Source organism: Pipistrellus hanaki, assembly GCF_964339955.1.
Source record: "Pipistrellus hanaki genome assembly, chromosome: 1".
Classification (NCBI taxonomy): Eukaryota; Metazoa; Chordata; class Mammalia; order Chiroptera; family Vespertilionidae; genus Pipistrellus; species Pipistrellus hanaki.
In genome coordinates, this window is record NC_140503.1 from 29,373,193 (window position 1) to 29,383,161 (window position 9,969).

The 9,969-nt window shown below is 43.0% G+C and overlaps 1 pseudogene across 1 annotated transcript; it reads right to left on the reverse strand.

Moving 5' to 3' along the window:
• Positions 1-2,145: 2,145 nt before the first annotated feature.
• Positions 2,146-2,600, reverse strand: LOC311610095 (coiled-coil-helix-coiled-coil-helix domain-containing protein 2-like; annotated as a pseudogene). Its single transcript has one exon. The product of its transcript is annotated as a coiled-coil-helix-coiled-coil-helix domain-containing protein 2-like (transcript).
• Between the last annotated feature and the right edge of the window lie 7,369 nt (positions 2,601-9,969).

Genomic DNA, 9,969 nt, shown 5'->3' on the forward strand with positions numbered 1-9,969 from the left:
TCTCACCAAACATAAAAAAATCGATCAAATCTTAAGTTTCGGCCAGTCTAGTAGGTATAAAATGGTAACTCACTGGTTTTAACTTGTATTTCTCTGATCACTACTGAAGTTAGGAATATTTCCATATGTTTATTGGCCATAATGCTCCCCCGTCTGTATAATACCTAACCAAATCATTTGCCCACTTTCTGGTTGCTTTGCATTTCTCCTTCCTTAAAAAAAAAAAAAAAATCATAGACACACACACACACACACACACACACACACACACACACAGATTGATTTCAGAAAGAGGGAAAGAGAGGGAGAGATAGAAACATCAATGATGAGAGAGAATCCCTGATCAGCTGTCTCCTGCATGCCCCCTCCTGGGGACTGAGCCCGCAACCCAGGCATGTGCCCTGACCAGGAATCGATTGGGGATCTCATGATTCATGGGCCAATGCTCAACCACTGAGCCATATCGGTAGTTTGTATTTCTTTATTGATTTCCCAGGCCATATATCAGATTTCCTATTTCTATGAATCTATTTTTAGCGGGTTTTTTTTGTTTTTTGTTTTTTGTTAATTCATTGTATTTTATTATTTAAAATGGATCAGCTGCCGAAACCGGTTTGGCTCAGTGGTAGAACGTCAGTCTGTGAACTGAAAAGTCCCAGGTTTGATTCCGGTCAAGGGCATGTACCTTGGCAACTGGTCGATGTTTCTCCCTCATCAACGTTTCTAGCTCTCTATCCCTCTCCCTTCCTCTATAAAATATATTTAATAAAATATATTTTAAAAATAAATAAATAAATAAATAAATAAATAAAATGGATCAGCTAAGAATCCATTTTCATTGAAAGCTTCAGTGAAGGAATATATAAGAACTTCTTGAAATCAGTCAGTAATCACTGAGGATTCCGTGCCACCAGAGGGAGCCCGAGGGGGTCCACGAAGGTGCAGCACACACAGAAGCAGGCGAAGGGCAGGGGAGCCTAGCTGTACCCAGCACTTTATGAGCATTTTCCTCTGTTACCCACATCAACATCTCAGGGTTTTAAAGCACTTTTGCAGTATGTCTCATCTTTCCCTACTTTTATTTCATTTTCCCATATTACCATGGCACAGTAAGACACATCATGAAATAACTATTGCCCACAGGATTTTTTTTTTTGGGGGGGGGGGAGAAAATCATGTTATCCTAATTGATTCATAAACAATAACATCACAAAAGCTGGTTTAAGGAGGCCATACAAACTTTTGCCCTGCCTCAAACACAATACCATCTCAATGAACTTCCATACAGTAAGAATACCCTCTTCCATTGCAATCCTGAGGCAAAAACTATTAATGATAGGAGAAAGGTTAATTGCTACTTTTATACTTTCACTATCATATATATATATTTAAATATATTTTATTGATCTTTTTACAGAGAGGAAGAGGGAAAGAGAGAGAGTCAGAAACATCAATGAGAGATATACATCTATCAGCTGCCTCCTGCACACCCCCCACTGGGGATGCACCGCAACCAAGGCACATACCCCTGGACCGGAAATCAAACCTGGGACTCTTCAGTCTGCAGGCCGACGCTCTATTCACTGAGCCAAACTGGTTTCAGCTACCAATTATATTTTTACACTAAATTAACTTGGTCATGAGAGATGATTTTTTCTTTCTTATATATCCTTTTTTTTTATTCAAATTCCATTCTGGTCACTCATGGTCCAAGAACACCCAAATAATAAACAAACAAAACGAAGCCAACCCAAACAGATGTTAAAGATTGGTCTTCAAATGTTACAGCCAGTGAGTCCACACTTGCCTATGATCTCTCTGACCTAAAACCACATCCACAACCCCGTAGCCACAAAACCATTCAGCAGAACTTCCGTAACGGTAAGCTGTTTGAAGCTACCAGTTTGAGCATTACTGACTTTTTGTTTTTAAGCTCTGAATAGCTGTAGAGATATAAACGGGGTCGGAGGAACCAGCTCCACTGTGGCCTAGTGCCAAAATGCGGCCAGTCAAGGCTTTGACTATGTCACGGCCGTGTTTACCAGCACGGAGACCTTCTCTGTGAGCGTACAGACAAATCGGGCCTTGGTTTTAGGATGGACAGTCTGCAGCCTCCCACCACGAGATGATTTTCCATGTCTTAGGTCAGGCTAATCCACGGGCAAACCTGCCCTGTTTCAGCACCTCACTGACACCCTCACCAAGTTTAAGGTCACCCTGGTCCTGGGCACACTCCCAAACCGCTTCATGTCACAGTGACACCGGTCAGACTGCTGATGCCGCTGGGTTCCCTCATGCTCCTGATACGTGATGTCAGGCCTTGAGGGCTTCCCAGTACTTCCTCCACTGAAGCCCCAGAGATGGCCTGATCTCGGGTGTGGCTGACAGCAGAGCCCACAGCCACACCAGCTGGGCCGTCAGACCTGTTGCCAGGATGCAGCAGCAGGTGAGGGTGCAGCAGCAGGTGAGGCAGCAGCGGGTGGTGGAGCTGCTGGGGATATCTGAGTGGCTGGTGCTGGCCGGGGCGCAGCTCTCATCTGGGGTGCCTGGCAGGCCAGCGGGGCCATGCGGAAGGTGCAGCTTCGAGTTCCAGAAGGCATCACCACAGGGTGGCAGTTTGGCATCTACAAGTGTGAGGGGCAGAAATAGAAAGGTGGAGACTAACTGTAATGATAAGAAATATTAACCGTGCTCCCGTTCACCGTGATTGTTCTGTTCTGGTTAGAAAAAGCACATTCTTTTTTTTTTTTAATAAATTTTTATTGTTCATATTATTACAAATGTTCCTTCCCCCCCCCCCCCTCCATTGCTCTCCTCCACCAGGTTCCCACCCCACCCTCTGCCCTTTCCCCACCCCCCATTGTCCTCATCCATAGGTGCACAGTTTATGTTCAGTCTCTTCCCACATCCCCCTCTCCCCTTTTCCCCAAGAATCGTCAGTTCACTCCCCTTCCATGCTTCTGATTCTATTATATTCAACAGTTAATATTGTTCATCAGATTTTTTAAAAAAATTTCCTTGGTTTTTAGATTCACTTGATAGTTATGTATGTTGTTCATAATTTTTATCTTTGTTTACTTTCTCTTCTGAAAGAACCCCCTTCAGCAATTCATATAATTCTGGTTTGGTGGTGATGAACTCCTTTAGCTTTTTTTTATTAGTGAAGCTTTTTATCTGACCTTCGATTCTGAGTGATAGCTTTGCTGGATAGATTATCTTTGGCTGTAGGTTCTTACTATTCATCACCTTGAATATTTCTTGTCATTCCCGTCTGGCCTGCATGGTTTCTGTTGAGAAGTCAGCTGACAATCGTATAGGTGCTCCTTTATAGGTAACTACCTTCTTTGCTCTTGCTGCTTTTAATATTCTCTCTTTGTCTTTTGCTCTTGGAATTTTAATTATGATTTGTCTTGGTGTGGTCCTCTTTGTATTCCTTTTGTTTGGAGTTCTGTGTGCTTCCTGGACTTGTAAGTCTAATTCTTTCACCAGGTGGGGGAAGTTTTCTGTCACTATTTCTTTCAGTATGTTTTCGATATCTTGCTCTCTCTCATCTTCTGGGACCCCCATAATTCTGATGTTGGTTCGCTTGAAGTTGTCCCAGAGGTTTCTATTACATTATCTTCAATTTTCTGGATTCTCTTGCCTTCTAGCTTCTGCGGAGGAGTGTCTTCTGGCTCTTTATGTTCCAACTCTTTGACTTGATTCTTGCGATCTTCCATTCTGTTTTTAGGACTCTGTATAATATTTTTTATTTCGGACAATGTATTTTTATTTCTTGTTGATACCTTATCATTTCTTGTTGATCCCTTATCATTTCTTGTTGATTCCTTATTAATTCTAGTAGATCTCTTTTCATATCTTCATAGGTCTTATCGATCTTTTCTAGGAAATTCTTGAAAAACCTTATAAGCGTAGATTTGAACTCTATATCCAGTCGCTTTTTGTCCTCCATTTCTTTCGTTTGTGATCTATTTCGTTGTCGCATTTTGCAGCTACAGATGGGGCGGGGTTTCAGGGTGGAGCCTACAGCCTTGCCCTATGCGGTCTCAGTAATCCCCAGGGTCCTTTAGTACTCGCTGCCAGCGCCTCTGAGAGAAAGGTGCCCTCGATTTTTGCCTGCTACCAAAGAGTAGGCTCTCCCCCAATGAGCCCGGAACTGGGGTTCAGTTCAGTTGGAAGTGGAGTTGGAGGTGACGTTCAAAGCAGTCCGGAGCCCCTGTCTCATTCCCACCAGGGCAATCCCGCGGCACAGTCAACCGTCCCTTCTCTACGCGCAGTGTGCGCGCCTCCAGGACCTCCTTTCGCCGCTCCCCCAGGGTTCCGCCTTACAGCCCAGCTCCCTCTGTGTGAGCCTGGGTACCTGGGGTCTGGCCTAGAACTGGGGTTCAGAGCAGTCGGAACTGGGGCCCAGCACAGTCAGAGCGTTTATTTCCTTCCCGCTAGGGAACGCCAGCCAGGCACTCGGCCTCCCTCCTCTCCGGCTCCGCCCTCTCCGCACGCCACGTGGCTCCATACCTTTGGCTTTTACAGCTCCTCCGCTCTTCCTTCTGGTTTTCTCCTTGCTTCTCGTTGTAGAATTTCCAGTCAGTCGACTTTCCTGTAGTTCTGGGTAGTGTCCATTTTATATTTTAGTTGTATTTTATTGAAATTGTTGTGTGCAGCTGCGGCTAGGTGTTTACCTGGGCAGCCATCTTGGATTCTCTCCAGAAAAAGCACATTCTAACCTGGCTGAGCGTTGTATGCCCCAGGACATGGGGGTTAACATTGGAATGTAGTCCATCCTCCTTTTCCAAGAACTGCTTATCATCACAGAAAGTTTAACAACCTTGTAGCTGAAACAGTCTTGTCCCAGAAGCACTCACCTTTGCCATACATACCCCCAGCCTGCCAGCCTGCCATACATACCCAGCAGCCATACCCCATTGCATCTTGCCTACTTCCCCATGTCTGTAATTCCTACTTTTCCACGTAATCTTTGTCCTTTTACCCAATATAAACAGCTGACTTATGGGGAAGGGTAGAACAGATTTTTGTGATGACCTGCTGCTCTCCCATTCTATCAGCATTATTGCAATAAACACTCATATATGACTCAACCCTGCATCTGCTTAATGGGCTTAAGAAGTGACAGACAGCCCTGACCCACTGATGGTCTGGTTTCATAAGCTTAAAACTCAGAGAAGATTGCCCAATAGGATTTTAAAAAATATATATTTTATTGATTTTTTTACAGAGAGGAAGGGAGGGAGATAGAAAGCTAGAAACATGGATGTGCCCACAACCAAGGTACATGCCCTTGACCAGAGTCGAACCTGGGACCCTTCAGTCTGCAGGGGGACGCTCTATCCACTGAGCCAATCTGGTTTCAGCCCAGTAGGATTTTTAATGGCCCTCCTGAATCTACTCTGGCAATTTTCAACAGATCAACAGCTGTCTGGTGTGAATGTCCTCTCTGAATCATAAATCCACTTTGAAATAGGTCATATAATAGAGTGGCATCTTATTGGTCACTTTGTATAATAAGGTTACATCTGATTGGTTAATTCTTTTTAAAAATATATTTTTATTGATTTCGGAGAGGGAGGGGGAGGGAGAGGGGGAGGGGGAGGGGGAGGGAAACATCAATGATGAGAGAGAATCATTGATCGGCTGCCTCCTGCATGCCCCCTACTGGCGATCCATCACAACACAGGCATGTGCCCTGATCAGGAATCAAACCGTGACCTCCAGGTTCATGGGTTGAGGCTCAACCACTGAGCTATGCTGGCCTGGCTGATTGGTTAATTCTTGGTACCAGAAATCCTTATATACAAGTCTAGGCACCAAATTTTTTTTTAAGTCACTTTGGAGCAAAAAGGGTAGGTAATTACTACTACTGTTATTATTATTTGTAACTCAATCAAATTTATTCCTATTCTTTGTCAGATCAGAAAAAAAATAATACTTTTTTTTTGAGGTGCCACAGAATTTTAGTAATTAGTTTGTGTGCCACGAAATGAAAAATGTTGAAAGTCGCTGCTCTATTCCTAGAGTGTTCTCCAGCCTTCACAGTCTTGCTCTTCCCTAGACTGCGGGACTAATTCTGAACGTGGAAAGTTCAGTGCATTAGCCTAGTCACTTCCTACAAATTAAGTGTGTCCTGTTCTCATCTTGTTGGCCTGGACTAGTAAGGAGATTCTGCCGCCTCCTAAGCCCTCATTGCAAGTAACGAGATATGTGTTTTGTTTTTCCTCAACCAGGTTCCCATCTGAACACCAGCACTTCCATGACTGTGTTCCTGAAGAGACCGGTCCTGTGCTGAAACCGAGGGCAGGGGCATGAACTCTGGACTCTCCCCCACAGGCCCTGACAACTAGGAACGTAGAGAAGCCTAGTGAAGGTACAGTGTCTACTTGTTTGTTTTCCCACACTGACTCTGGAACAGGGAAAATCCTGGAATATGCACAGGCCACAAGCCAAGTCGGTTGGCTGCTTCTCCCTCAGTCCTGTTGCTAGGAATCTGAAACATTATTTTAGGTTTGATGACTACAGCTTTGCTTAAACATTTCTTGACATTTTTTCATCGATTTATCAAATCCGCTTTGGAATACAGCAATATAAAAGATGGACTGAATCCCTGCCATCAAGAGCTTGAGGTCTAGCAGGAGTACAAGGCATCAAGCAAGTTGTAACTAGGTAAGTGCTATAAGGACTGAAAGTAAGCTTACCACATGAGGAATTAACCTCAACTAGTTAACATTTATTACTAGGTATTTGTCTTTTACTCTAGTTTTTAAAATTGTTTTGGCTTTACAGTCTAATTTTATTTCAAGTCAATGCAGATTCACTTATAGAATTTGCTTACGTAGTTGTAGGCAAAGGTGCGTTTGTGCATGTAATCACCAATTACTTTCAAATATCCCTTCTTTCACAAAGAATTTGAGGTGATGTATCATGGGAATGTGTACTAGAATTTCTGAGCTGGGGTTTCACTGATGCAACTACTGACTTAACAAGAAAACTCCAAGTGATACAGAAGCTGATTCAACAGGAAAGGAGAGAATACGGGGGTAAGAGCCAGTGCAAATCCTTAGGCAGTCTCCAATGAGAGAAGAAAGAAGAGGCCAGCAAGTGGCATCTATGGCTCTGGCTGGAGCATTTGAACTTGGTAAAGCTGGACGAAGAGACCTGGAAAGGGCCTGCTCCAGCAAAAGGTTGCCATGCAGGAACAATGGCCCAGGGTGGCCAGAGCATCCCAATTTATAAGCTAGAATTTAGATTTCTTTAATGAAATGCTCCATGTTTAATGTCAACTTAAAATTTTTTAAAATATATTTTATTGATTTTTCACAGAGAGGAGGAGAGAGGGATAGAGAGCTAGAAATGTTGATGAGAGAGAAACATTGACCAGCTGCCTCTTGCACACCCCCTACCTGGGATGTGCCCGCAACCAATGTGCATGCCCTTGACCGGAATCGAACCTGGGACCTTTCAGTCCGCAGACTGATGCTCTACCACTGAGCCAAACTGGTTTCGGCTCAACTTAAAATTTTTAAAAACAATTGTGCAAGCTGAATAGAATGTCTCTGCCTTTTTTCGATCTGTAAATTAGACTCTGCATTTCATTATGACTTTCTTTTTTTAAGTCAAGTTATTTTTATTATTCTTACTTTTAAAATATTTATTTATTAAATTGACTGGGGTAACATTGGTCAACATGAACATACAGGTTTCAGGTGTGGGTCTCTATGTTACAAGATCTGTATATTGCACCCATGTGCCCACCTCCCAAAGTCCAATCTTCTCCTGACACCTTATATTAGGACCCCTTTCATTCCTCTCATTCCCCCTTACCATGCTGCTGTTTGAGTTCATGCGTTTCAGTTTTATATCCCACAGATGAATGATAAGCTCTTTTAATTATTCTCTTCTAGATGTACTATTCTCTAGAAAGGAAAGACATTGGAGGGACAACGTTCTTTAAGCTTTTTAGTCTGTAAAACCTTTTCCTCTGTAAAGAAAACTTCTCTGGGAAGACAGGGACAATGCCCTTTGATCTACTTCCTTTCTCAGCCAGGTCATGTTGAGGTATTAGAAGGAAGTGAGTGAGGTTGGGGTTGGCGATTGGCTGTAGTGAGGGAGGGGTGAGTCCTTCCTCTGCAGATCACAGTGGGAAAGAAGCTGTGACTCAGCCATCAGGGCAGGTAACACCGAGCCTGAGCTTGAGTCTCCTCAATAAATCTTTAAAAGGGGAACTACAGCCGAGACCGGTTTGGCTCAGTGGATAGAGCGTCGGCCTGCAGACTGAAGGGTCCCAGGTTTGATTCCGGTCAAGGGCATGTGCCTTGGTTGCGGGCACATCCCCGGTGGAGGGTGTGCGGGAGGCAGCTGATAGATGATTCTCTCTCAATGATGTTTCTGGCTCTCTGTCCCTCTCTCTTCCTCTCTGTGAAAAATCAATAAAATACATATTAAAAAAAATAATAATAAAAAAATAAAAAATAAAAGGGGAACTATGTTAATGCAGCCAAGTGGATGATCAACAAATGTGGGATTTAGTAAGATCTTGCTTATTTCATTACATACCAGTGGACAGACAGATTAAAAGTTAACGCAGCTTATTTTATTTCTCCTAAATAATTTTGACTAAAAGTCTAAAAAATGAAGTGCAGTTGATTATTCATTTAACCTAGATTTAAAGATAATCTGTGGACCATTCAAACATAAATATAGAGAATGTTTATAAGAGCTTATTTTAGCCAAACTGATGACAATGCCAGGGAGCAAGACCTCAAATACTCCAGAGGATAACAGTTTTGCAGCTTATTTTATGCATTTGAAATGAAGGAGGGAATTTAAGAAAGATTACAGGGTAAAAAAAATCAGTGGAGGGAGAAACCAAGATGGCGGCATAGGTAAACACCTGAACTGGCTGCCTTACACAACCACTTCAAAACTAAAACTAAAAGACATCATCCAAAACCACAGGAAGGCTGGTTGAGTGGAAGTATCCATCGACTGTCAACTGATTTCTCAACAGAAACTATGCAGACCAGAAGCGAGTGGCAAAAAATATTCAGAGTGATGAATAGCAAGAACCAACAACCAAGATTACTTTACCCAGCAAAGCTATCATTCAGAATTGAAGGTCAGATAAAGAGCTTCACAGATAAAAAAAAAGCTAAAGGAGTTCATCACTGCCAAACCAGTATTATATGAAATGCTGAAAGGTATTCTTTAAGAAGAGGAAGAAGAAAAATGTAAAGGTAAAAATTATGAACAACAAATACATATCTATCAAGTGAATCTAAAAATCAAGTGAATAAAAAAATCTGATGAACAGAATAAACTGGTGAATATAACAGAATCAGGAGCATAGAAAGGGAGTGGACTGCCGAAACCGGTTTGGCTCAGTGGTAGAGCGTTGGTCTGCGGACTGAAAGGTCCCAGGTTCGATTCTGGTCAAGGGCATGTACATTGGTTGCGGGCACATCCCCAGTAGGGGGTGTGCAAGAGGCAGCTGGTCGATGTTTCCCTCTCATGGATGTTTCTAGCTCTCTATCTCTTTCCCTTCCTCTCTGTAAAAAATCAATAAAATATATTTAAAAAAAAAAAAAAGAAAGAAAGAAAGAAAGGGAGTGGACTGACAATTCTCAGGGGGAAAAGGGTGTGGAGGTTCAGGAAGAGACTAGACAAAAACCGTACACCTGTGGATGAGGACATTGGGGGGCAGGTAAGGGCAGAGGGTGGGGTGGGATCCAGGCAGAGAGGCCCAATGGGGGGGAGGGAAGAGAAACAATTATAATAATCTGAACAATAAAGATTTGTTAAAAAAAAAAAAAAATAGCCCTAACCGGTTTGGCTCAGTGGATAGAGCGTCGGCCTGCAGACTGAAAGTTCCCAGGTTCGATTCCAGTCAAGGGCATGTACCTTGGTTGCGGGCACATCCCCAGTAGGAGGTGTGCAGGAGGTAGCTGATCGATGTTTCTC